The 26,280-nt window shown below is 47.0% G+C and overlaps 1 protein-coding gene across 2 annotated transcripts in view; it reads right to left on the bottom strand.

The window, feature by feature from the left end:
• ESRRB (estrogen related receptor beta) overlaps positions 1–26,280 on the bottom strand; it is a 158,859-nt gene that overhangs the window by 100,982 nt on the left and 31,597 nt on the right. The gene's annotated exons all lie outside the window — the stretch shown is intronic.

The following is a 26,280-nucleotide window of genomic DNA, read 5'->3' as shown; positions in this document are numbered from 1 at the left end:
GCAGATCGTGGAAACGGCCAGCGTGGAAACGTTTTTATTGGGGAGGGGGCGGTTTTGAGCGGGGAGGGGAACACAAAACAGAAGAGGGCAGACTTAAGCGCCAGATTCGGTCTCTTTAAAACGCACAAACAACAGCAACAAAAAAGGCACAAAGCTAAAAAGACTCACGCACACGCACAACGTTCTGTAAAGAGCAGAGGCAAAGTTCGTGGCATCTCATATGGGAATTACGTTGTCGGGTGTATACTGAAAATGAAACCCGCTGTAAAAACATCAGCAGGCAAACTGCCTGAGCCAAAGGACAAGTTTCATGTACAGAAGCCGACTGGATTGGCAGCTGGATCTTATATCGACAGTGGTGATGGGGCAGCATGTCCCCCATCCCTAAGGGTTTGTGCTTGCGTGGAGAAGAGGGGGACAGGGCAGACATGCAGCAAGGCCACCACCATCTCAGTCTCCGCCATCTGAGGTGGCGGCCTCACTCTGCCCAACGGTAGAGCTGGTTCTGTCACGCACTCTACCACTGAACTGCATCCCCTCCTGCTGAGGACTACATGCGTGCACAGGATTGTGCTGGCATCCACAAAGTTGTAACATTAAATATGACACCCACCAAGTGACCTTGAGCAAGTTTTGCGGATTGACCTCTTGCAAGCAATCATTTCCCATGCACTTGCCTGGAAGTGTTTCCAAAAGCCATTCCACAGCTGCAAAATGTTGTGTCACAAACACCTCTCTGATAAACCGGCTCAGTTTTAGGTAAATATATGATGTACATTTAAGAGATGCAGTAATATGGGTGAGCACTCACTGGAAGGACAGATTGTGAAGCTGAGGCTCCAATACTTTGGCCACCTCATGAGAAGAGAAGACTCCCTGGAAAAGACCCTGATGCTGGGAAAGATGGAGGGCACAAGGAGAAGGGGACGACAGAGGACGAGATGGTTGGATAGTGTTCTCGAAGCTACCAGCATGAGTTTGACCAAACTGCGGGAGGCAGTGGAAGACAGAAGTGCCTGGCGTGCTCTGGTCCATGGGGTCACGAAGAGTCGGACACGACTAAACGACTAAACAACAACATGTAATATGGGTTTACCAAAGGGGAGGGGAGCAGGCACCCTGTTTGTTCAAAGTTGCAAATACATAACAGATTGTCTCAGTCTCCTGCACCAAGTCAAGAAAACAAGTTGGGGAGAGGTTGAATGCCTGGCAGTGGAATCATATGTCTACTCCGAAGTAAGACTCCTTTCAGGACAAGTCTTCACATCTCAAACAAGACTGTAAACTCTTCCCCAAGCTGTAAAAACAAACATAAAGGCATTCTTGCAACCTCCAAACAGCACTGTACCATGGGGGATAGGGAGGAGGGCAGGTGGGGAAGTGGGATGTTTCTTGTTTCTTGTTGTTGTACTTTGTTATTTCTTGCATAACTTATAAAAGAAAAGAAATAAGGCTTCCTGAATTCAGTTTACTCCTACGTAAGTGAGTATGGGAGTGCAGTCTGTAAACATTCTGCTTGTTTCTTCCATATCATTTGTTGAGCCACATGAACTTGAGACTAAAAACGGGACAAATCAGTGGACCAACAGGCCAGTTGATGTGAATAATTTCAACTCCGTGGAAGTCATTGAGTGTATCTAGTTATGATGATGCAACTGCTAGTTTGGGGTTAAAATGCACACAGAGACTCAACTGGGCACTGGATTTATGTTGGAGGAGCACACGTTGCCCTGAATATAATCACACTGAGACTTCTGAATTTAGGAAAATAAGAAAACTATGTTTATTGCAGGAAGTACAAGTGTGATAGGAAAGACCTTAGTTCTAACTAAATAAGGAGGAGATGCAAAGAGCCATGCTTACTCTTTCATCTCAGCAGGAGAGTCACAAAAAGATGTTTCCTCTCTGGAGTCCCAAGGTAATGAAAAAGAAGAAGGAAGTTGCAAGTGATTTCAGCAACCCTGAGAGTATTAGTATAGCACCTGAGGGAAGGTAAGCACAGGTTTGTTCAGAAAGGACAGTCTAGGAAACTTGAAGGTTCCTCCCTCCAGCTATTATTTCCCATGCTAGCTGACTGCATTTCAACACTTCCAACAATCACTTGATATAGAATACATTTAGCATTGCATCCAACATAGTCAAATTAAAACCCATTGAAATCAATGGCTCTAAGTTACTCAGATTCATGGCTAACCACAGCTCATGGATTTCAGTCGGTTCACTCTGAGTATGGCTTCATTTTGAATACGGTAAGCTCACAACTTACATGCATTTAACTTGTGTGCATTCAGCTTTACATACTTGGCAAAAAAATCAGTAAAAAGGGGGCAGATGTCCAGGGAAAAAAGACTTTGGCAATTCCACCCACCACAGCCAGCACCCAATGTGTTTTGAAGCATGATTTTGGCTTTCGGTGTAATCCCCAGTATGTAAATTCCACTTAAGTTGCATGCTTACTGTGCCACATTTATGACATCACATGATTTAAGGTGGGTGTGTTTGTGGTGCTTCAACCATTTCTCTCTGCTTCCCCCACCCCCCACTTTTGCTGCTCATTGTCAAGGAAGAAGGAGGATTGCAAAGAAGAAAGACGTGCACAATGTGTGTGTGTGTGTTTTGAAGCAAGAGTGCGGCATACAACTTAAATATTAACTTCTGGGCATTTACAGTAAGGTGCATGAGGAAGGAAAGGAAAATTAAAAGCAGATTGGAGGTTGGTGTGAAGCATAAGCCTGAAGACCGAAGACCACTGTCAATGCTACAAGACCAGAAGTGTCAATGGCACCCTATCGTTGAACTTGTATGTAAACAAAACTGAACAAATAAGGATTCAAGAGCATAACATATTCTCGACTATGCAAATATAGTCGATGATGTGGAACTCATGAAACAATACTCCAAACTGCAGGAGGGGGAAAAAATCAAACAGGAGTTTCTCTTTTGCACATAAATCTCACTTTAGCTCATGCGAAGTCTGCAGCTGAAAGTCATAATAAACTGTGACAGGAAGTAGCTGCAGCAAACCTTGGGATTGCATGTTGCCTCCCTCTCCTCTCCTACTCCAGCACAGCCACAAGCAGATCAACCTGCAGTTCATCTTGACTGTGCTTGCTTGAACAAACTACTTTCATAACCCCTGGTTTAAAACTGGCTTGTTTCAAACAAACCATGGTTAAGATCCTGGCTTTTCCCCCCAGCTGGAACTCAGTTCTGGCACCTGTCAGGTGGGCACCATTGCCTTTATAAGAGAACAAGGAAAGTGTTCGTGATGAGTTCCGGCACGTCTTTTTCTGGCAAAATAGCACTGGTTCAGATTCACTGGTTCAGATGAAACAGCAAGCTGTGGTTAATGAAGATTGGGCACAAAAAGTTTGGTTTCCTCCTTGTGGCTGTGCTGAAGGAAGTGAGGCGTGCATGAGCCTTCGTACCTGTCAGATCCAAAGAGTTGTATCTAATACTGCGCAGGCAAAGTGCTGCTCATGCAACAGGACTGGCCTGCTCTGGAGAGTTCCCCAATACTCTGGAGCAGGTTTTGAGGGTGCCCATGGGGGTGGGCTGCAGGGAGAAAAAGAGGAAGAGGAAGGTTTAGGCTAGTTTAGATGTATTCAAGTCTCCAGGGCCAGATGAACTGCATCCAAGAGTATTAAAAGAACTGGCAGATGTGATCTCAGAACCACTGGCAGTCATCTTTGAGAATTCCTGGAGAACAGGCGAAGTCCCGGCAGACTGGAGGAGGGCAAATGTTGTCCCTATTTTCAAAAAGGGGAAAAGAGAGGACCCAAATAATTACCGCCCAGTCAGTCTGACATCAATACCAGGGAAGATTCTGGAGCAGATCATTAAGCAAACAGTCTGTGAGCACCTAGAAAGGAATGATGTGATCACCAATAGTCAGCATGGATTTCTGAAAAATAAGTCATGTCAGACTAACCTGATCTCGTTTTATGACAGAATTACAAGCCTGGTAGATGAAGGGAACGCAGTGGATGTAGCCTACCTTGATTTCAGCAAGGCATTTGACAAGGTGCCCCATGATATTCTTGTAAAGAAGCTGGTAAAATGCGGTCTTGACTATGCTACCACTCAGTGGATTTGTAACTGGCTGACTGACCGGACCCAAAGGGTGCTCATCAATGGTTCCTCTTCATCCTGGAGAAGAGTGACTAGTGGGGTGCCACAGGGTTCTGTCTTGGGCCCGGTCTTATTCAACATCTTTATCAACGACTTGGATGATGGACTCAAGGGCATCCTGATCAAATTTGCAGATGACACCAAACTGGGAGGGGTGGCTAACACCCCAGAGGACAGGATCACACTTCAAAACGACCTTGACAGATTAGAGAACTGGGCCAAAACAAACAAGATGAATTTTAACAGGGAGAAATGTAAAGTATTGCACTTGGGCAAAAAAAATGAGAGGCACAAATACAAGATGGGTGACACCTGGCTTGAGAGCAGTACATGTGAAAAGGATCTAGGAGTCTTGGTTGACCACAAACTTGACATGAGCCAACAGTGTGACGCGGCAGCTAAAAAAGCCAATGCAATTCTGGGCTGCATCAATAGGAGTATAGCATCTAGATCAAGGAAAGTTATAGTGCCACTGTATTCTGCTCTGGTCAGACCTCACCTGGAGTACTGTGTCCAGTTCTGGGCACCACAGTTCAAGAAGGACACTGACAAACTGGAACGTGTCCAGAGGAGGGCAACCAAAATGGTCAAAGGCCTGGAAACGGTGCCTTATGAGGAACGGCTAAGGGAGCTGGGCATGTTTAGCCTGGAGAAGAGGAGGTTAAGGGGTGATATGATAGCCATGTTCAAATATATAAAAGGATGTCACATAGAGGAGGGAGAAAGGTTGTTTTCTGCTGCTCCAGAGAAGCGGACACGGAGCAATGGATCCAAACTACAAGAAAGAAGATTCCACCTAAACATTAGGAAGAACTTCCTGACAGTAAGAGCTGTTCGCCAGTGGAATTTGCTGCCAAGGAGTGTGGTGGAGTCTCCTTCTTTGGAGGTCTTTAAGCAGAGGCTTGACAACCATATGTCAGGAGTGCTCTGATGGTGTTTCCTGCTTGGCAGGGGGTTGGACTCGATGGCCCTTGTGGTCTCTTCCAACTCTATGATTCTATGATTCTATGATTCTATGATTCTATGATTCTAGGTCCACTCAGTGGCGTAGCGTGGGTTGTCAGCACCCACCCCAGCAAGGCAAGTAATTTGCGCCCCCTAACCCATGGATTTGCGTACCCTAACCCTAACCCCCAGATGTTGCCCCCGGTGCAGCCGCCCCCCCCCTGCACCCCCCACACTATGCCACTGGGTCCACTGCACAAGCAGCAGGGTGTTGCATGAGTGGCACTACATACAACCCAAATGCAATATGTCTCAAAGACAGAGGGGATAATATGATAATTTGTACATCATGAAGGCTGTTAAAGAAGCAAGGTTATATTAATCACGGTTCCTTGTAAATTTCCTCTTTTGCCGCCTTTGTGGGAGGCTAAACTATTAGCACGCTCAATTAAAATATGTGAATGCCTAAACAACGGAAATGGTGTATTGTCGATTGATGGAACTTGCTTCATTGAAGGAAATGCTAAATGAGAAAGTGAACTGATGTCTTGTGAAGGGGCATAAGGCTCATTCCACACATTTACATTTGGACATTCGGCCTTCTGGATTACATTTTTGAGATTAATATGCATCTCCAAGGGAATATAAGGGACATTCAACAACCCTCTGCATGGAGACAAACCAGCTTGTGGACAGAGAACAACAGGACTGTGTCCCCTGCCCCTTGGCATCCATGCATCCAGCATATTCAACCTATAAATGTGTGTGTGTAAACCAGGCTTCCTCAACCTCAGCCCTCCAGATGTTTTTGGCCTACAACTCCCATGATTACTAGCTAGCAGGACCCGTGGTCAGGGATGATGGGAAATGTAGTCTCAAAACATCTGGAGGGCTGAGTTTGAGGAAGCCTGGTGTAAACTCATGCCCCATTGCCTTATATTCAGATCACTGCAAGCATTTCATCATCTGACTGGCACTAAGCACAAACCTGGAATCTCCAAGTAAGGAGAGGAGCTGTCGGTGGAAGGCGGCACAGCCTACCGTTCCTCTTTTCAAAATCACAACCTCCCAAGGCTAATTTACATTTAATGCCACCGCCACCACAACACTGAAGCTTTGTAGCATGCATTTGCCTACTTTGCTCCTTGCAGAATGCAGCTTTCAGAATACAGATAGGATATCAGCAATACAAAGCATTTTTTAACAAAAGATAAAGCAACAGCAACCCCCTACCAACAGTTAACAAGCCAGCAGGAAAACATAGTCAGTTCATAACTTTGCCACCATTAGAACTAGGAAATAAGTGGGATCTGTTGGAAGTGTTGTATGCCCCCTTACATGACACTCCATCCCATCCCTGCTCCTCCAAAGTCCCACCACCACACACAGCATGCTCAGCCTAGGGATGTGGGTTGTCTCCCTAGGATTCTTTCCATATATATATACAGTGGTACCTCGGGTTACAGACACTTCAGGTTACAGACTCCGCTAACCCAGAAATAGTACCTTGGGTTAAGAACTTTGCTTCAGGTTGAGAACAGAAATTGCATGGCAGCAGCGCAGCGGCAGCAGGAGGCCTCGTTAGCTAAAGTGGTACCTCAGGTTAAGAACACTTTCAGGTTAAGAACGGACCTCCAGAACGAATTAAGTTCTTAACCCAAGGTACCACTGTATGTGTGTGTGTATATATATACACACTGCCCAGGACTCTCCTGAGTGAGTGCTTGTGGGCTCTGCTCTTGCCACCTACCATCTGGCCTGGGGCGGGGCCTGAAGCCTCATAAGGACTGCTTGCTGCTTGCTGCCTGCTGCCCAGGACTCTCCTGAGTGAGTGCTTGTGGGCCCTGCTCTTGCCACCTACCATCTGGCCTGGGGCGGGGCCTGAAGCCTCATAAGGATTGCTTGCTGCTTGCTGCCTGCTGCCCAGGACTCTCCTGAGTGAGTGCTGGTGGGCCCTGCTCTTGCCACCTACCATCTGGCCTGGGGCGGGGCCTGAAGCCTCATAAGGATTGCTTGCTGCTTGCTGCCTGCTGCCCAGGACTCTCCTGAGTGAGTGCTGGTGGGCCCTGCTCTTGCCACCTACCATCTGGCCTGGGGCGGGGCCTGAAGCCTCATAAGGACTGCTTGCTGCTTGCTGCCTGCTGCCCAGGACTCTCCTGACTGAGTGCTTGTGGGCCCTGCTCTTGCCACCTACCATCTGGCCTGGGGCGGGGCCTGAAGCCTCATAAGGACTGCTTGCTGCTTGCTGCCTGCTGCCCAGGAGGACTCTCCTGAGTGAGTGCTTGTGGGCCCTGCACATGCCACCTACCATCTGGCCTTGGGCGGGGCCTGAAGCCTCCCAAGGACTGCTTGCTGCATGCTGCCCAGGAGGACTTCCCTGAGTGAGTGCCTGAGGGCCCTGCTCCTTTTTGCCACTTACCACCTGGCCTGGGGCGGGGCCTGAAGCCTCCCAAGGACTGCTTGCTGCTTGCTGCATGCTGCCCAGGAGGACTTCCCTGAGTGAGTGCCTGAGGGCCCTGCTCCTTTTTGCCACTTACCACCTGGCCTGGGGCGGGGCCTGACGGGCCTCACAAGGACTGCTCCTGCCACCTGCTATCTGGCCCAGGGTGGGGCCTCACAAGGACAGTTGTTGCCTCTGATGCTGCTACTGCCCAGAAGGACCCGGAGGGGTCCAGAGTTCCTTTTAACATGTTTTAAAATCTCCCTTTCCCTTTAGATTTTATATATGGGGGTGGGATGGATGTTTGGGTGGGCTTGGGAATTTGTTAGTTTTTTATGAATCTGTAATTTTGGCAGTTTTTATGTGTATTGTTTTATTGTTTCTGGGCTGTTTTTGTTTTTGGTATTTATTGTTTAAGGTTTTATTGTGTTAGGCTGCGGAAGAATAGCATTAATTGCCATCAATGGAGGCTACTATGAGGCTTGGGATTCCTACCGTGGAGGGGCGAGGGAGGTATGGCGGTGGGGGCAGATATTATAGGCGAAGGGGATCGAGATATGGATATGCTCGTACCCCTTCCAATCTGCGCCTCATCCCGAGGGACGAGGGTAGGGTGAGCAAGGATTACTCACCTCCGTCACTGGTGTTGTGCAATGCCAGGTCTATAGGCAACAAAACCGCCACCCTGCGAGATTTCTTTATCTCGCAGGGGGTCGACCTGGCTTGTGTGACAGAGACCTGGGTGCGCGAAGGGGCAACAGTTATCTTGCGAGAGATGGCGCCCCCGGGTTTCTCCGTCCTCCACCTGTCGCGGACTGTGGGCTGGGGGGGAGGGGTGGCATTATTAATCCGGGAAGATTGTCCTTTCAGGGCTCTACCATCGCCATCGATCCCCGGCATTGAATGTGTTGGCCTAGTGTGGGGCTCCGAGGAGAGCTTGGCTGTCTGGCTGGTGTACCGGCCACCTAGCGCACCAGCAGCCACCCTGTCAGGCCTATTGGAGGCGGTGGCCGGCTGGGCCTTGGAGTTCCCTAACCTATTGGTATTGGGGGACTTCAACACCCATGCTGATGCCACTCCCTCCTCACAGGCTCTGGACCTGGTGTCTTCCATGGCGACACTAGGGCTCTCCCAGTTTGTTTCGGGCCCCACACATCAAGCAGGCCACACGCTGGATTTGATCTTTGGCGTAGGTATAGATGTGATCATGTCTCCTTCGATGAAGGTACCATGGTCTGATCACTACGCTCTGAAAGCCAGGATTGACTTTCCACCCCCACCCTGCTTAGGTGGCGAGCCGATTTGGGCTCGCCCGCAGAGGCTGATGGACCCTGATAGATTCCGCCAAGCCTTGCGGGACCTTGCTCCCCCTGGCGACTCATTGACTGAGCTTGTTGAGGGCTGGAATATCCAGCTCCTGGCAGCCATCGATGAGATCGCACCTAAGCGCCCTCTGCGACCCCGCAGAAACCGGGCTCCCTGGTTTACCGAGGAGCTCCGGAAAATGAAGCGGGACCTCAGACGGCTAGAGCGAGTATGGCGGGGTGCCCGTGACGGAGCCTCAAGAACATCTTATAGGGCTTTTATGAAAACCTACGAGATGGCGGTGAAGGCTGCTAAGAAGTCTTACTTCTCGGCCTCCATTGCATCCGCTAGCTCTCGCCCGGCGCAATTATTTAGGATAATCAGGTCTTTAACATCCCTTGAGGGACAGCCAAATTTAAATAATAATTTGACACACAGCTGTGAGGCATTTGCGAGCTTTTTTGCGGAGAAGGTCTTGTTGCTCCGCCATGACCTCCCTGCCAATTTGGATACAATAAAGGAACTGGAGGCCCCTCGACTGTCCTCGGGTCCAGTATTGGACCACTTCAACCGGATATCCCCAGCCGATGTGGACAGACTCCTCCGAGCTGGAAAGCCCACCACCTGTCCTCTCGACCCGTGCCCGTCTTGGCTGATTAGAGCGTGTCCAGACGAGGTGCGGGCCCTCCTGGGGGATATCATCAATTTGTCCCTTGGCACGGGGACATTCCCAGGAGAATTGAAGGAGGCAGTGGTGCGCCCGCTCTTAAAGAAAACATCATTAGATCCTTTAGATCTATCCAATTACCGCCCGGTTTCGAATCTTCCGTTCCTGGGTAAGGTGATTGAGAGAGCGGTTGCTGAACAGCTTGGTGGGTTTCTGGATGAAACATCGGCTCTCGACCCATTCCAGTCCGGCTTCCGCGCTGGTCATGGGACCGAGACGGCTCTGGTTGCCCTAACAGATGATCTTCGTAGACAGCTGGATCAAGGTGGGTCGGGGCTGCTGATTCTTCTAGATCTGTCAGCAGCTTTTGACATGGTCGATCACGAACTTCTAGACCACCGCCTTGCCGACGTGGGGATCCAGGGCACAGCCCTTCAATGGCTGCGCTCGTTTCTCTCTGGTCGGGGACAGAGGGTGGCGCTTAGGGGGGAATTGTCATCGCGCCACTCCTTGGTGTGTGGAGTACCCCAGGGTGCGATACTCTCCCCGATGCTTTTCAACATCTTTATGCGCCCCCTCGCCCAGCTTGTCCGGAGTTTTGGGCTGGGTTGCCATCAGTATGCTGATGACACCCAACTCTATCTGTTGATGGATGGCCATCCTGACTCGGCCCCAGACACACTGACCAGATGCTTGGAAGCTGTGGCTGGATGGTTACGTGGGAGCCGGTTGAAGTTAAATCCTTCGAAGACAGAGGTCCTGTGGCTGGGACGGGACGATATGGGATTGGGGGGGCAACTCCCATCACTTGCGGGGGCGCAATTAGTGCCAGCACCGTCCGTTAAGAGTTTGGGTGTAATCTTCGACACCTCCCTTTCCATGGAGGCGCAGATTGCAGCTACAACAAAGGCGGCATTTTTCCATCTCCGCCAAGCTAAGCAGTTGGCTCCTTACCTCTCTCGCCCTGACCTAGCCACTGTGATCCACGCGACGGTCACCTCCAGACTGGATTATTGTAACTCGCTCTACGTGGGGCTGCCCTTGAGACTGACCCAGAAACTCCAGCGGGTGCAGAATGCCGCAGCGAGACTCCTTACGGGGTCTTCGCTGCAAGATCACATTCACCCGGTGCTATACCAGCTGCACTGGCTCCCGGTGGAGTACAGGATCAGGTTTAAGGTGCTGGTTTTAACCTTTAAAGCCCTATACGGCCTAGGACCCTCGTACCTACGGGACCGCCTCTCCTGGTATGCCCCACAGAGAAACTTACGGTCTTCAAATAAAAACATCTTGAAGGTCCCAGGCCACAGAGAAGTTAGGCTGGCCTCAACTAGAGCCAGGGCTTTTTCGGCCGTGGCTCCGATCTGGTGGAACACTCTGTCACAAGAGACCAGGGCCCTGCGGGACTTGACATCTTTCCGCAGGGCCTGCAAGACAGAACTGTTCCACCAGGCCTTTGGCCAGGGCACAGCCTGACTCCCTCCATTGGCAATCTTCGCAGAGCTCTGGCCCAATGGTTGCCAGTGGCTTGAATTAATTAATTTTATAATGAATGATTTTAGGGTGTTGTTTGTACTGTTTATTGTTGTTAGCCGCCCTGAGCCCGGCTTCGGCTGGGGAGGGCGGGATATAAATAAAATTTATTATTATTATTATTATTATAATATATGTATATATATATCTTCTTCTCTGGCGATCACTCATAGCCGAGTAAGATTGCCTTACACAAACACAGTTTTAACAATGAGTCTGTAAGTGACTGTGGAGGCCAATTCTGGATCCACACATCCTCCCATGGGGACATTAATTTCCGGGTGGGAGTTGAACACGGTACGGATTTGCGAAGTGTGCCTTCCTCTTAGCACATTTCTCCTTTGTGTCCTGAGTTCAAGTGTCTACACACACACACACACACACACACACAGACATATTTGTACTTCTGCAAACCTCAGGGTTCCCCTGAGCATTCTAGTACCTTCTTCATGTTTCTCTGTAGCCCCATTTTGGCAGCAATCTGTCAGCAGCGCAGCCACCCGCTTAATCCACTATTAGAAGGAATGATTGTTCCTAGCTGCTCTGGATCAGCCAGCTTTTCATTACAAGCTGCAAGGATCTGTTTGTGAGTGCATGTTGATGACTGTACTTGGCTAGGCATGCTGCTGTGTGCATGACAGTGTGGATACTGGAGAGGGTGCTGACTGCTGGTAATTGGAAACAGTTCCTTGGCATTGAAGCTACCCAGATACCCAATCCTTACAGTAAATAAAACCGGGTACCACTATGTTAACCCAAAGCGACTGATGGCACTGTATTCAGGTGTGGATACTATGGTAATTTGACAGCAGCTGTACACAATATTACAAAGATAGCAGAATTGCCACAGATTTGAAGACTCAGCCTGTTTATTAAAATGTATAAACCACACGTTAACATCCAAAAGTGGCTTTCAGAATGGTAGATTTTGAAAGACTGCAAGTACAATGTAAGGCACAACCAACAAAACAATGAAATCAAGTGAGTCCTCTAGCCACCTAAAGATACCATAAGTATAAGTGGCTGGGCAAAGAAAAAAACATTTCAAGCTGGCACTGGGGGAGAAATACAGTGTTGGTGTCAAACAGACCTCCCTCAGAGGGGCATTCTGGTGTTAGGGCACCACCACAAAGAAGGCCCTTTCTTTGTACATCCATAATGCACTGCTCTTAAAGATGGAGCATGGAGAACAAACCCCTCTGATGATCTTAATGCACAGAAAGGAGGGTGTGCTTTCCAGATGTTTAGGCCCCAAATTGTTTGGGCCTTTAAAGGCAAGCACCAGCACCTTGAATTGGGCTCAACAGCAAACGTGGTTCAGCATGAAATCTCTGGAATGGCCATGACTGGGATAAATACTAGGAGAGACTGCTTCTGCTTGGTCAGCCAAACAGTACTTCCTGCTTCTTGCACTTTGGGCTCTGGCTTCAGCTCAAGCCCTTGAGTTGAAGGCTTCTGAGCTTGAAAAGCCCCATGACTAGACATGAGTATGCCTACCCACAGTCCTGGTCTGGAAATGAATGGGGAAGCCCTTGCAAGCTCCCCATATGCTCAGTACAAGGAATCACAACACTGAGGTTTGTCTCTGTTAGAGGAATTATTTCGGCCCATAATCCATTCCAGGATTATTGGGTTCCCTCAAAAGCATCACCTCACAAAGTATGTGTATGGCAATCTGTAACAGGACTGGCCCTGCCATATAGGATGGGGGAGAAGAGAGGACATGGGTGAATGTGTCCCACAGCTCACATCATCTTGGGCCACTTTACTGAACCTCCAAGATATTGAATTTTAAGACAGGTGCTGGTTTCCAACAGCTGGAGTTTTTAATGTGGGGTTTTAACTTTTATCAGGGCCTAGTAGAGTGAGCCATGGAGCCACCGGATTGGCTGGCACAGACTTCATGTGGTCTAATTAACTGATAACGGTAACACAATGGAGGTTTGTGCTCAGATAATGGACTCTTGCTGACAGAGAAATGCCCATGCAAAAAAGAGAGGAGGATTTCTGAAAAGGCTCGACAGAACCATTTCTGGAACAAAAAAAATATTAATATTATTTTATAGTCGGTGTAAAAGGACAAACAGGACTTTTTCTTTTTCTGGAGGAGCTGCTTCCTTCTTTTGGTAGGGGATTTCTACATTTATCATCTTGGACACCCTGGGAGCCACTCGGAAACAGTAGCTTGTTCTGCAGAATTGGGGCATGAGAATTTCTCATGTTCTTGGTTTGGCACTCTGCTGCCAAATCTGAACCTTGTGAGAAGATTCCTGGGGAAAGGCTCAATGTCCTCTTCTGCCATACAGAGGGACAACCTGCGTTTGTCCTTAGGGCTGTTAGCAAGTGGAAGGTTTGAATAATCAAATGTGATCTCTGGGGGAAATCACACAAACACATGTTAGCTAAAGGTAAAGGTAAAGAGACCCCTGACCATTAGGTCCAGTCGTGGCCGACTCTGAGGTTGCGGCGCTCATCTCGCTTTATTGGCCGAGGGAGCCGGCGTACAGCTTCCGGGTCATGTGGCCAGCATGACTAAGCCCCTTCTGGCGAACCAGAGCAGCACACGGAAACACCGTTTACCTTCCCGCCGGGGCGGTACCTATTTATCTACTTGCACTTTGACGTGCTTTTGAACTGCTAGGTTGGCAGGAGCAGGGACTGAGCAACGGGAGCTCACCCCGTCGCGGGGATTCGAACCGTCGACCTTCTGATTGGCAAGTCCTAGGCTCTGTGGTTTAACCCACAGCGCCACCCGTGTCCCTACATGTTAGCTACCCCAGCTCTAATAGAACAAATTACTATGAATCCCTTCATCCTTCCTCTTACCAGGAAGCTCCTTCCAGCAATGAGATCCATACTCATTTCTGCCCTAACATGCAGGACCAATTGTACCCAGCAGAAAACAAAAATGCTGGGGTATAGGCCCTCACTCTCTGGTTTGCCCCCCAGACCCAAACTAGCAGTCCATGCCTCTCAGTTTTCAGTAAAATGCTCCAAAACAGAGGAACAATGGAGGTACGGCAAGAGGAGGAAGCAAGCAAACAGTGGAGCCAAGTATTAATGTAGGCACTGGGAAAGTCCAGAAAGCTAATTTGTACAAATTAGATCTCTGATTTAATTAATTGATCATACCAATTAATCAACAAATGCTTTCAGCTTTAATATAGACATATCAGGAAAGGGGAGGAAAGCAGAGATTTTTGGATTTCATCCTAGCAAATCATCCATATGTGTCAAGGAAAAAAAATTGGTTGAGCTGCTGGATGCACAGCAAAGTTGGACAGTTCCAGTCAATAGCACTCATCGTCACCCCATATCTGCTGACAGACAAACATTTTAAAAATGGTGGAAACGGGACCACAGCATATTGCCAGGCCCATGGGAGAAAGACCTACAGAAGCAAAAAGGTCAAGAAAAGAGCAGATGTCCCATTTCAATCAAAGGGCACAACAAGGAACTGAAGAAGCGATTATTCTTATTTTTAACCTTCCAACAATTTGACTTCACCCCCAAAGGCACACTCCGCCATTGTCTCCTGAGTCAGATGGATGTCTACAAAATAATAATAATAATAATAATAATAATAATAATAATAATAATAATAAACCAAACACAGAATCAAGAATGCCAAGATCTTCCTCCTTTCCTAAGATCTGTTTCTGTCCCCTTAGGGCAGCCTTCAACAACTCAGTACATTCCAGATGTTTTGGACTACAACTCCCATCAGCCCCAGCCAGCATGTTGCATAGCAACCTGCTAAGCAACAATCTTTATGTGGGTGTTGTTGTTTTAAAAAAAGAAGGCCCACCAGTGAGATCTGCAGTCAAAAGATTTGCAGCACCTTGTAATGTTCAAAATGGCGCATAAACATCTCCCCCTGCTGCCAAACCAAACTAAATCTCACCTGCTAAACAATGTTAAATGTCCATAATTTAGAACTTTCCTTTGTTAGATTTAGCTGCCAAACCCCTAAGGGAGCATCCAACTTGCTGAAATATTTGCCATTGGCAGACCACGCCGTGATTTATTCTCTGGTTGTCCATTTTAAATGTTATCTATTGATAGTTTGTTGTGGTCCTCCGGATCCAAAAAAATGTGCCACTGGCCATAATGACAGTGACAAGAGAGCCCACCCACTTCGTTGGTTCTTTGCATGATTTGTAAGGTTTACAGCCCTTTGCCTTGAGTTATCTTCGCCTTGAAGTAGAGGGCAATTGGCACCTTTCTACAGGGATGAAAGGACTGCTTATTTATCTATATGTTATGCTCACCTAACAAGCAACCTCCATCTCTCAAATGCATCTGAATTTCCAGAGTGATTGCCTTGCATCCCACATCAGCAGGTCCTTCCAGTGGAAGTACTGTTTCGACCATATTACACTTTTCATCAGTACTCAGGCCCAAAACTGGTAACGTTCCCTTCACTTCTGCAATGAAAAGAACTTCTGAGGGTGGTGGAACTATGAAATCCCATCCACATCACATGCATTGGGCCAGGGGTTGGCTAGGTTGGCCCCCAGGCAAGGGTGCAGGCCCAGGAGACACGAAACTCATGGCTCTCAACTCTGGAGTGACTAGGAGCTCACCTGTCCATCTGCACAGTCCCCAGGATCTCCTCCACCGCTCTGGGCAGCCGGACAAGGCACACAAGCTCCTCTGGAGGTTGTGCTCAGTGGAGGAATCTGGTTGCTGGCATGGGCTGTCACAGCAGAGTGGGCAAGAGTTGCAGGAGGAGGGAGGGAGGGAGATGGCCTGAAGAAGAGGAGAAAGGAGGGAAGGCAGAGCAGAGCAGACCCAAATGGCCATGGAGGAAATCACTGGTGGAGCATGAAAGGTGATAAAAAACAAGCATTTTGAGTTTCTGGTCCATGGTCCCTCCCAGCTTTGGAGCCACTGATTCAGCTCCTTGCCAAGGGTGCAAGGGAGCCTAGGTAAGCCTCTGCATGCCCTACGTGTATGTGATGTACCCATGATGCATTGGAAACAGAGAGAGGCTGCTGTGCTAGAGAGTGATGATGCCCCCCAGTGCAACAGTGCACATGGCAACATCACACTGACATTAGAACCCTTTTACCAATTTAAAGGCACATTAGCAGCAGGATTCAAATGAAAGGGAGCAAAGGCCACATTTTCCCCTCCTCGCTGGTGTGAAGCAGTGGATTCTCACATCCCTGCTTTTACACACACACACACAGAGGGGGGGCATTATACCATTCTCAGATACGATAGACTGAGAAATTGACTTTACGCTCTCCCCCACCCACCCTCCAATTCTTTAATGACTAAGCAATTTTTCGATGGATTAATTTTTGACTTTTTAACTTTTATCATAAAATAATGGCCAGCTTCCCATTGAGCTGACAGAATGACTGGCAGAAATTTCATTTAGTATAATATACATGAGAAGCTGGAATTCATGCCAAGCGGGCTTGATTGCACCGTTTGATAACACAATACTGCATGCGGATAAAGGGAACAAAAGCAGCCTGAAGAGACCTAGGTCCCTCTATATATATTTTAAGTCCTACGGAAAATTCTCAGAGCAAAGGCAGCGCTATCATGGAAAGATGGTGCAATTCTGAAGAACAGCTTAAATAATAATAATAATCTAAATAATAATAATACAAAAAAATCCCACACAGCAAACCAGGTAGAAAATGGCACCAGGTAAAATAGAAGCATTATATAGAAGGAAATCATGAAAGCCAAGGAAGAGGTTAAACTCAGAGTTGTTCTATGCATTGAACACCATATGGTAGAATCTTGGGCTGTGGCACTGCAGACTGCAAGTGGGAGGAGTCATCGTTTTTAATCCTCCCCTGCATGTAGCAGATCAGAGAGAAACATACAGAGAGCCCAGTCTCATTCTGATGCTAGTTTACTATATGCAATGTGTGTAGCAGGCAAGTATTGAATGGAGGAGCGGATGGAGACTCTCCATCTGCTTGCAGTCTGAAGAAGGATGCTACAGAATTCTTCCACAACCATCTCTGATGTGTAGAATGGCTCCCAGTGGTTTATCTCTACAGATTTCTGTACCTTGTTAGGCTTTAGTTGAAACGTTTGCTGCTTCTCAAAGCAGTGTCCCAACCTGCCTTATTTGATTGCTAACACTGTTTAGCTTTTGTAAACAAAAAACCCCAGAGCTAATAACGCCCATGAATCATGAACAGTTATTCCACTATTATTTTCCAAAGTAGTGCTGGTAATTTAGAGGTCAGCGCTGTGGGCTAAACCACAGAGCCTTGGGCTTGCCGATTGGAAGGTCAGCGGTTCGCATGACAGGGTAAGCTCCCATTGATCAGTCCCTGCTCCTGCCCACCTAGCAGTTCGAAAGCACGTCAAAGTGCAAGTAGATAAATAGGTACCGCTCTGGTGGGAAGGTAAACGGCATTTCCATACACTGCTCTGGTTTCGCCAGAAACGGCTTAGTCATGCTGGCCACATGACCCGGAAGCTGTCTGCAGACAAATGCTGGCTCCCTCGGCCTATACAGCGAGATGAGCGCACAACCCCAGAGTCGTCCACGACTGGACCTAACGGTCAGGGGTACCTTTACCTTATCGTCTACTTTAAGAGCATTTTATTTTATATTATTTTTAGGTTGCATTAATTTACCCTTATCGGGGATGAATTTCGTTGTTGATGTCAAACCAGTGTGTTTTCTTCTTGCCCTTTGGCTCGGCCACAGTCTGCTAGGCTGCGCAAGGCAGAGCAAGTGCCGTAGAAATGAACAGCCGTTGTGCAAGAGCTGCAGCCATTCCCATTCATTCCAATGGGTCTTGCTTCTTAATGAACTATGCAGCCTTCTGTAAGGCACTCTAGGAGATAAGATAAAACGTTATCACATCTCTTCATTTAACACAAATAAATTAAAAGCCTGGTTAATCGATAGTCCTTGTTTGTGCAGTGCTTGCCATTCTGCTATTGCTGGGTGCCTTTTCTGAGCCTCTGCTAGATTTGCCATATCTAGAATGACACAGTCATAGGGTTTGAAGGGTTCTCAAAAGTCACCCAGGCCAACCTGCTGCCAATGCATGAAACCCACTGCTGCAACATCTCTGGTATGGGACCACCCTATTTTGTTTCGATGCAATGCAGTTCCATTGCAGCCTAACAACTTTGCCTCAACACTTGAAAGAATGACACAATGAAAGACCAGGCACCAGGGCAAGGAAAGGGGACCTGGACATCATTCACCACAAAATGTGCAGCTTTGGTTGTGGATAGAGGTACAGTCAAAACTACTCAAGGCACTGGTACCTTCTCTGCATTGAAGGCTGGATGTTTTAGTGCTGGGAAATGCAATACAAGATCTTGCAGTGAATGGCGGGGAAACCCGTGGTAGTAAATAGTACTAGTAGTAGCACTTTGAAGATATGTGGATTGTAAACAAAACAGAAATGGGTAACTGCTGCCTTTATAAACCTGTCATCTTGAAAAGTCCTCGACCTCAATGAAAAAGGTCCTTCAATATTCTCCCAGGCCTGAAACACAACAGGGATATTTCCGCAGTACAGCACAACAATGCAAGCACATTGCAGCCAGCCAGATGATGTAAAACAGTGCACAGAACATCAAATTCTAACCCTATGAGCATCTCTGATATATTCAGTTCATGGCAACTGTGCTGCCTCTACACACATATTTCTGGTCCAATCTGTTTAGATGTTGTGCAGAAGCCAGTGACCTACCGCACATCGTTTCATTTCTCTATTCCAATGTAGACGAAGAAGCAATTCTTCAAATGAGTAAGGAGAGAAGAGGACTACTTGGCTCCCCCATGGCTACCACTGCCATTTGAACGGGTCCCATGTTCACCCCTTTCTCACAAAGCAGCAGTCATGCCACAATCCTTTCTTCCTTTCACTCGCCAGCTTTCTGTGCTGAGAGACTGGAGTGGGAGCAAGAGATCCCTGGGGGAAGGTGAGGGTAGAGGCAATGCCTGAATCAGCACACGATACAATACTGTCTCTTCCTACTTTGATCTCCCTGTCCAGTGTAACCACAGGAAAGATGCCAGTTCCTGGAATATTTTGATGTTGCAAACTCTTTGGTGCGGGTTATGTCTTTTGTGCAATGCACATGTGCCATTAATATCGTCTACCCTTAGGGAAGTTTTAGAAGACATCTGAAGGCAGCCCTGTTTAGGGAAGCTTTTAATGTTTGATAGACTACTATATTTTAATATTTTGTTGGAAGTGGCCCAGAGTAGCTGGGGAAACCCAGCCAGATGGGCGGGGTATGATCAAATTATTATTATTATTATTATTATTATTATTATTATTGAATAGTGTGTTGTCTAACTTCATTTCTCAGCAGCAGTGCTTTATGGCAGAATTGAGTTCAAGCAGACTTTGGCTCCCCAGTCAAAACACTTTCTCTATCCCCATCGCAAGGCCACAGTGAGCAAGCTCGACTGAATTTTTTTTATTAAAAAATTGCAGCAGTCTACATGTTTATCCTGGATTTTCCAGATAGTTTTTCTAATCAAGCACCAAAATGTCTCAGATTGTTTATCTAGGTGCCACAACAGGGTGCCTCCAGATCGTCACTATTTCATGGGATGGATTCAAGTGCATACCATAAATTTAGGTTTGTGCAATTAAAGTGGATTGAAGTGCTCTGTCGCCCTTGCACAACAAATACACTTTTGAAAAACCAAATGGACTTTTCGTGGCAAGGAAAATGAAGAGGAATTGCACTGAAAAGCGTGGGATGGATGAATGGTTGATGGAAAGACATTATAAAAATTCCTTAAGATCAGGTCTCAAGAAAATCTGAACGGATCACTCCATGTCAGTCAGGCCTCTCAGATAGAGCGGGGCAGGGATGCTCACATACAAAATGTTGGTACAATTCCAAATTTATGCACAGACTCCTTGATCACCGCCTTGATTGGCTGTTGATACAAACCTCAGTTGTGCATCTATTTTATTTTTTATTTTTTAAACCTAAATCACTGCAGGAAAGGGATGCTTGCCTTAAGCCTTGGGGATGAGGCAGGCTACATATCTAAATAAATAATTCTGACAAAAGAGTGAGGGGGCTCAGAGCCCTCCATCCTATTCCCAGATCTATCATTTTACTGAATGAGCAGTTTAGGACAAGTCACTTAACCTCTCAGCGCCTTCACAGGGAAATGAGCGTTTTAATGCTGCCCTCGCAGCACATGGTGAGGGTTAATTAATTAATACTTGTATAGTGAGTAAAGCTGTCTCTGAATGACGGGCGATGATATATGTTACATGCTGAAATACCCAGGGGAGGGGGACACGCACTGTGCAAGAACGCTCTGCTCTGCGTTCCCTGGATGCTGCCGGGCTATGCCAGAGCCTTGTGCCTGAACCGAACAGCTTCCTTTTGTAGCGGCTCAGCAGCACACCACTGAGATGCCAACCCCAGCGAAACCCCAAAGGGTCACCAAAAGAACAAGACCACCAAGGGAGCAGCGAGAAGGGAGGGAGCGAGAGAACAAAGAACAGCCACCGCAGTAGCAGCAGCACTATCCAAAAAGACATGGCAGGAAGGGAGGGGAAGGGAAGAAGCCTGAAAAGCACTTCGACAATGAACGCAGGATTAAGACCATTCCATGGGGATGCAATGCAGAGCCAGCTCCTATTATTGGTGGCTACAAGAAAGCAGGAGAGAGTGGCTTAGGCCAAAGTCTCTCAGGCCTGCTACACAAGCAACTCTTGTGGGGCCTTTTTTTTACGGATCCAGGGAAGCTGTGAACAATTCAAGATGTGTGCTGAGGTCGCATCCACATCATGTATCTAAAGCACATTGAAAGCGTAGGGCTTCCCCCAAAGAATCATGGGAACTTTTGTTTGTTAAGGGTGCTGGGAATTGTAGTTCCGTGAGGGAGTTCCCAGGATTCTTTAGAGGGAGCCACGGGCTTCAAATGGAATGTTCGCATGTGACCTTAGATCCCTTGCACAGAATGCAAGAGCTCAACTCTGCATAGCCACACACAATCTGGGACGCGTCCCACACCTGCTGCTCTGTTGCAAAGGAGTCTGGGAGTGGATCTCTTGCAATGCTCACTAGCACAACAGGCAGCAAAACATCCTTGGCCAGCCATGTCCCACGGCACGGAGGTGGGTATCTTTCCTCAGTTACAACAACTTTTATCCCACTCTTCTTCCACGATGCTCAGGACAGCGCACAAGTTTCTGCACTCTTTCCATTTTATCCCATAAGGGAGAGACTGACTCAAGGTCACCCAGCTGGCTTCATGGCTGAGTGAGATTTGAGGCTGGGGGTTCTTAGTCCTGGTCCAATATTCCAACCACTATGCTACATTGAAGCAGCTGTTTCTTTTCACCCATGAAATCGCCAGTCAGGAACAGCCCGGGGCATTTTGCTGCCTGAGATGAAATACAAGATGGTGGCCACCATGCCATACCGTATTTTTCCGTGTATAAGACTAGGTTTTTTCCCTAAAAAAATAATGTCAAAAATTAGGGGGCATCTTATACCTGGATACATCTCCCCCCCCCCCGCCCATTTTCTTAAATCTGAGTCCCCCAAAATAGGGGGCGTCTTATACATGGGGACATTTTATCGATGGAAAAATACGGTATACATAGAAGTTAATTGGGTAGACGGTTGGATTTTACTTCAGTAGTGGTGGCTAACAGGCCAGAATCCTCCAAAGGGCAGCAGAATAGCCTGTGGATGGACACAGAAAAGGCTTCATGGTACCTTCAGCTCTGTCTTCATCATTGCTCCTTTCACCCTAGGATCTGTCACCTGAGGTGGCCACACCACTCTGTCTAATGGTAGGGCTAGTCAAAATAAATATCTATCTATCATCTGTCTATCATCTATCATCTATCATCTATCTATTCATCCATCCATCTATCTGTCTGTCTATGTATCTATCTATCATCTATCTATCTATCTATCTATCATCTATCATCTATCAACTATCATCTATCATCTATCTATCTATCTATCATCTATCATCTATCTATCTATCATCTATCTATCTATCTATCTATCTATCTATCATCTATCATCTATCTATCATCTATCTATCATTTATCTATCTATCTATCTATTTATCATCTATCTATCTATCATCTATCTACCTACCATTTTTAAAGGTGATAGAACTACAGGTATGCAATTGTTGTTGTTGTTTCTCTAGGGAGAAAGGGAGGAATTGAATGATCATACTGAGAGAGACTTCAGTTTTTTTAAACAACAACAACATTTTTAAGGCAAGCTGATCACCCAGGACAGCTCACTGTTCTTTGGCCTGATTAAGAGAGACAGAAGAGATCATTTACTTATGGAGCTCTTTCTCCTCTCCTGGGACAACCCTTTTTGCTCAGAAAGGTTTGGGAGGCTGTGGTGGGCTGGTGGCAAGCACACTTGGAAATCTTCTCCATTTCCACATCCAAGGTCTCCGAGGGGTTAGGGAAGGTTCATGCCCAGAATGTTCATAATACCATACAGAATGTATAAATGCCCCAAGGGCAGAGACGGCTATGGGGAACATCAAGGTGGGCCCCTGGGGAGCAAAAAACAACAACACTGATGACCCTTGGAATGAGCCAAATACTTTTCATTGAATTCCCTTGGGAAGGAGGTCTTGTGTGCAAGGGCTTTTCTGCTTGCAAGTAGAGAAGATAGATCACGGTTCTCTAGGGATTGGGGGAGTGTTTAGCAAGCTGATGTGGTAAGAAGGAGGAGGATTACAGCAGTAGAACCAGGGGGTGATGTTCAGAGCAGGGCAATTCAAATCTACAATAGCAGAAACAGAGTTTGGGATTGATCAGCTCTGACTTATTTGAAAGTATAACTATAAACCATATTTGCACTCTGGGAAAACCTAACAAGTCACACTTGTGTAATGAGGTTTTCATGAAGGTACGTCTGTCTGTGTGTGTGTGTGTTTTGAGAGAGGGAGTGAGAGGTTCCAATTTACCCTTGAAAATTCTGCTCTTTGCTCTGCAACATCCTACAATTCGGTAGCACACCAGAAGTTATTCTGCAAAATTAGGCACATCAGCTGAGCAAATCTGCAAATTTTACAGGGTTGCTTCAGGGTTGTCTTTTTTAAAGGCACGCACATACTCAGGTCATCCCTGTAGCAATGTAGCTATAATAATCAACACCATTTCCATGTGAGTACAACAAGTAAGATCCAATGTACTGTTAGTGGGCATGAGCTTGTGTAATTGGGTTTTTTCTTCCTCTCTTCCCCGCTACAGCCACCTTTGGCTTCCTTAAAGGTAAAGGTACCCCTGCCCGTACGGGCCAGTCTTGACAGACTCTAGGGTTGTGCGCCCATCTCACTCAAAGAGGCCAAGGGCCAGCGCTGTCTGAAGACACTTCCGGGTCACGTGGCCAGCGTGACATCGCTGCTCTGGCGAGCCAGAGCCGCACACGGAAACGCCGTTTACCTTCCCGCTAGTAAGCGGTCCCTATTTATCTACTTGCACCCGGGAGTGCTTTCGAACTGCTAGGTTGGCAGGCGCTGGGACCGAACAATGGGAGCGCACCCCACCGCGGGGATTCGAACCGCCGACCTTTCGATCGGCAAGCCCTAGGCGCTGAGGCTTTAACCCACAGCGCCACCCGCGTCCCTTAGATGACCCTGAATTCCAGTATTAAGAGAAAGGGAGAAAAAAGAAACTCTGTCCACTTTCACCACACTAAGCGTAATTTTATACACCTCTATCATGCCATCCTCTTATTTGCCTTTTTTTCTAAACTAAAAACCCCCTCAAATATTGCAACTTTTTCTTGTAGGAGAGTGGCTTTAGCTCCTTTAGCTCCCTGACCATTTTGACGTACATTTTCTGCACCTTTCCCAGCAAGCCGATTCCAAAATTGAGCCAAAAGGAACCCGCTCCTCCCTAATTATAATACACTCTGCCATCAAACCTAACTGAATGTAAATGAAAACAGGGCCTGGAACATCCACCCCCCTCCTCCTTGAACTAGAACACAACAGATAGTACTAGAGCAGGGGTGGATTGGCAGCAGTTTGCAGCCAGGAAGGAACAAAGAGCATCTATCTTTCCACTTTAAAAAGTTAGAGTGGTGTTCTTCAGGACCTGGGAGAGCTCCCATGGTTAAGCAGGTGCAGCTCTTCCTGTACTCCAAGACCAAACTTTGGGCAATATGGTAAAGTATTCAACGTGGTAGTGAAGTGGCTTACAGAGGGTATCTTCAACCTTTTCAGACCCAGGACCCACTTCTAACTTAAGAAATTGCTCCCCAAATGCATGTTTGTTTTTATTTTTTTACCATATATTTGCATGGTGGTGGTGCTCCTGCCGTGACCCAACTTGGATTGGGCCATGGCCCACTAGTGAGTCCCAACCCACCAGTGGCTTAAAGATGTACAACAATGCCCCACAAGTTTCATATTTTTGCCTTTTCCAGAGGGACTTTTGGCATCTAAGCAGTTCTGAGTGACTGGTGAGGTGGCTCTGATGTCTTACACAGTGACTCACTGATTCAGAGACTGCCAAGACCTACTCATCATTTCCAGAGAAGTCTATGGGCAGTTTGTCTTCCTTCACAACTATTTCCAGTACACCTGAAGAACTCCAGGGCAGAAAATTCTGCCTGAATAGACCCTATTGGCTTCCCAGAGGCCTTCAGTGCTATTCATGGTCATCTTCATCCTAAATCTGCATAAGATCCAAGACAGCAGAAATGTGATCAGAAAGACTATCCATGCTTTTTTCTGCTTGTGTTTGTAGGTCTCCTAGAGTCATTTTTTATGAGTAATGTGACTAATAAATAGCAGCAGCAACAACAACAACAGCACAGTTTGCTGAAGTCAAACCTACTGGTTTAGCCCCGGATCTTACAGTATTGTAGCTAATGAAACATGTTAACTAATGAAGGTTGAGGCAGGCAGGCAAAGACTATCCCACTCAGTCTATTTAATCCACTTAAAAGAAAGAGAAGGGAAACCTGAGCTGAATTTCTGTATGCCAAGGAGTGGACTATACTGCCATCAGCATATGTGAAAATAACCAAAATCAGATTAGTGTGAGGTATTTGTTAATGCCAAGGGTGGGCGGTGAGGGAGAAAGAAGATCTCCTTGGAAAACTGGTGTCCCTAGAAATTCCCACTTTATTTCAGAACTTGTATGATTTTGAATTCTGAATTCCCAGGTTATCGTGGGGGATGATTCTGTGTTTATGACTGAATTATGCATGTGCGGTTTAGGATGATCACAAGCAATAACCTCCATGCAGGGTTCCTGCCGATTTCATCCTGCGTGAAGTGGCTGTCAGGTGAAAAAGATATAACCCAATAAGATCTTGGTATGCTCACTGGAATAACCTCTGGACAATGAGCTGCTGTCAGACTGCAGGACACCGACATCATACTGCACCAAATGTACATTTCTGAAGGAAAATGCAAAGTTTGGAAAAGGGGTGTTTTTAGAAGCAAGGACACCCAATAAGTGTGCAGACGAGATTAGGAATATACCCTGCAATCTTCCTTTTTCCAATTTCTTACCTTCCAGATTCCACTCCATCCTTTCCACCTAGGGAAGAAGCCCCCAAAGTGTACCGTGATGTTTGCAAATGAAAAGCCAGAGGAAGCCAACCTAAATATACTAAACCTGTATTGCTGCGAATCTCGCCTGCTAGTCATGGGGAAGGTGTCTGGGTGTCCTTGACCACCAGAGGGCGCTCCCCATCTCAAAGACAGTGTCAATGTCACACAGGGAGCTCACGAAATAACAGAGACAGTTAAGAAAAACCCTTATTTCCAGCAGTTGGGAGAAATACGAGCAGAGAAAAATTAGAATATGAATAATAAATAAATCCGGTCATCTATGTCTCCCCATCCCCAGCTGCACCCCACACAAGCAAAAGCTCTTTGTCCCGTATGCCCTCTGCAGCCTGCCTACTCAGCCAGGTGATTTCCAAATCACTTTTATTCTTTCCACCTTGATCTGGAATCCAAAGCGGCAAGCAAACATTTTCTGCTTGACAGATCTGTACAAGAGAGAGAGAGAGAGAATGACGCCCATTCAGTGGGGAACTCCTGCCCTCAAAACAAGGGGGCTGCTACAAGGCCCAGCAGACTAAGCCCACAACCATAGCTCCCATTAACATGCTTCTCCTCACACCTTGCTCCCCCACACTAAGACAGTCCAGGGGGCTTCTTAAAGCAGGAATTACTTATTTATACATACATACATACATACATACATACATACATACCCCACCCATCTGGCTGGGTTTCTGCCCAGCAGAATATTAAAAACAC

This window comes from Podarcis tiliguerta, assembly GCF_965153285.1.
Source record: "Podarcis tiliguerta genome assembly, chromosome: 1".
NCBI classification, from domain to species: domain Eukaryota; kingdom Metazoa; phylum Chordata; class Lepidosauria; order Squamata; family Lacertidae; genus Podarcis; species Podarcis tiliguerta.
The sequence above is the reverse complement of the archived record's forward strand: the minus strand, read 5'-3'. Positions and strand labels throughout refer to the sequence as shown.